This window comes from Pelecanus crispus, chromosome 2 (genome assembly GCF_030463565.1).
Source record: "Pelecanus crispus isolate bPelCri1 chromosome 2, bPelCri1.pri, whole genome shotgun sequence".
In the NCBI taxonomy this organism is placed as follows: Eukaryota; Metazoa; Chordata; class Aves; order Pelecaniformes; family Pelecanidae; genus Pelecanus; species Pelecanus crispus.
The window spans coordinates 14,924,308-14,926,702 of record NC_134644.1 but is presented as its reverse complement, the minus strand read 5'-3'; the positions used below and the strand labels follow the sequence as shown (position 1 = coordinate 14,926,702).

Here is a 2,395-nt window from a genome sequence, read left to right as displayed (position 1 = left end):
ACAGAATGTTTTCATCCATAAGCTTGCTGAGAAAAGCAATACATTCCTGCATGTTAAGAACCAGATCTGTCTGTAAACAGGACATTCTCAGAAGAGAAATCAGACATGCCCTAGAATGCCCTGGGTTATTCATAGGATATCCTCACAGCATGTGAATTTTGAGAATCTGTCCCTCTAAAGTAGTTTGTTGGCTATATCCACTGTAATAGAAAACCTTTCCTCATACATTATGTGATAAAAATATACTTAAATTTGAGATTAAAAATTTCAAGCTTGTGTTTCAGATAATCCTCTTTCAAATATCAACCTTTTGTAAATCTATTCAGTTTATTTGCAGCTACATTTTCCATGTGATCGTGTGTTTCTTTGGGTGATACTGAGAAGAGAAAAGCAGTAGCTGAGGGAAAGGACAACATATGTTGTTCATTATAATTGTTTCCACCTAACCTTTCAAACATTAAATAAAAAACTCATCATAGTTCAGTGTTAATACTGGCAAGATTATTTCTTTTACTAAAAATGGTGAAATGAGGATGCTTATTTCATCAGACTGGACCTGTTAGCTGGCCTTTTTTCCAGTTGCACTATTATCCTCATTTCTGAAGGTTTTAGTCCTTGTATTTGGAATTTCTTTTAAACAAATCAGGCCATCGGAAATATTTCAGTGAACGATACCTTAATTATTTTCATTGTTAAAAAAAAAGGAAAAAAAAAAAAAAAAAAAAAAAAGGTTTTCTAGTAGCCTTGGCAGCTGTGGAGAAAACTTGAATATTTCCTTCTAGTGCTTTTTTATATTTGTGGTGGGTAGTTAGTAAACGCCGTGGCTAGCCCAGGAACGGATAGACGATAGGAAAAAAGGAAGAATTCTGTCGCGGTAGCATAATCAGCACGGCGTTGGTGGTATAGTGGTGAGCATAGCTGCCTTCCAAGCAGTTGACCCGGGTTCGATTCCCGGCCAACGCAGCTCGGTCTTTTTGACAGCCCCTCCCGAGGCGCGGCGGGTAGCCAGCGGGTGGTGCTGTCCTCCGGAGGGACCTCGGCAGGCTGAAATGGGGCAACGGGAACCTCGTTTAAACAAGGTTAACAAGGGGAGAAGTCCCAAGTCCTGCACCTGGGGGGGAGCCACCCGTGCGCGCAGGGGCCACCCAGCTGGGGAACAGATGGGCAGAAAAGGATCTGGAGGTCCTGGGGGGCACAAAGTTGAGCAAGAGCCAGCAATGTGCCCTTGCGGTGAAGGGTGTCCTGGGCTGCATGAGGCAAAGCACTGCCGGTACGCTGGGGGAGGTGATCTTTCCCTTTTACTCTGCACTGATGAGTCTACACCTGGAGCAGGGACTGTGTCCAGTTCTGGGCTCCCCAGCACTGGAGAGACGTGGGCATGCTGAAGAGAGCCCATTGAAGGGCCACAGGGATGGTTAAAATGCTGGAACATTTATGCTATGAAGAAAGACTGAGAGCTGTTTAGCCTGGAGAAAAGAAGGCTGGGAGTGGGAAGGGGGGAATCTTATTAATGTGTATGAATAGCTGAACGGAGGTTGCAAAGAGGATGGAACCAGGCTCTTTTTGGTGGTGCCCAGTGGCAGGACCAGAGGCAATGGGCACAAACTGAAACACGGAAGGTTCTCTCTGAAAATCAGGAAACTTTTTTACTGTGAGGGTGACTGAGCACTGGCACAGGTTGCCCAGAGAGGTTGTGGAGTCTCCATCCTTGGAGATATTCAGAAGCTGTCTGGACATGGTCCTGGACAACTGGCTCTAGGTGTCCCTGCCTGAGCAGGGGGGTTGGACCAGATGACTTCCAGAGGTCCCTTCCAACCTCAACCGTTCTGTGATTCTATGATTCTATGCATCAAGCCAAGAAGTCAAGCCAAGGCAAGAACTGAAGGCAGGGGACTGATACAAGATGTTAGCAATTTGTCTAGGAGTGGGCATGGCACTAGGAGCTGGGCTGAGAGACAAGGCAGCCAAAGGAAGAAAAGTTACTCCAGCAGAGCTAGAGGAATGCATACAAGCTATGTTTCACTACAGAGCCAGTAGCTAGTGCCTTCAGGAGCCATCAGATACATCAAAGTCTGGGGTTAAGTACCTCCCAGGAAGCCCCACTGTCTGAGTGCCCCTCCAGGTCTCTGAGAGTACCTACCAGTTTTGGTGATGCAATTAATCGCTGTCAATGCCATGGCTTAGAATCCTGTTGTACTTGAAACCTGACTCTCGACAACTCTTTCAGAGAAAATGTTCTATCTCAAAGTAATTTTGAAAATAATTAGTATTGTATTTCCAAAACCTGTTATATGACAATTGCAGACAGGACCTACTCACATGGCAGACTGCAGTGTATGGAAGAATATTCGATTATATTGAATGTTTGCTTCTTTTTTTTCAGTCTCTTTTTTTT

At 44.9% G+C, this 2,395-nt stretch overlaps 1 non-coding gene across 1 annotated transcript; it reads left to right on the top strand.

Annotated features, from left to right (window-relative positions):
* The first annotated feature begins 891 nt into the window (after nt 1–891).
* Nucleotides 892–963, top strand: TRNAG-UCC (transfer RNA glycine (anticodon UCC)). The gene has a single exon. It is a non-coding gene; the product is annotated as a tRNA-Gly (tRNA).
* The last annotated feature ends 1,432 nt before the right edge of the window (nt 964–2,395 follow it).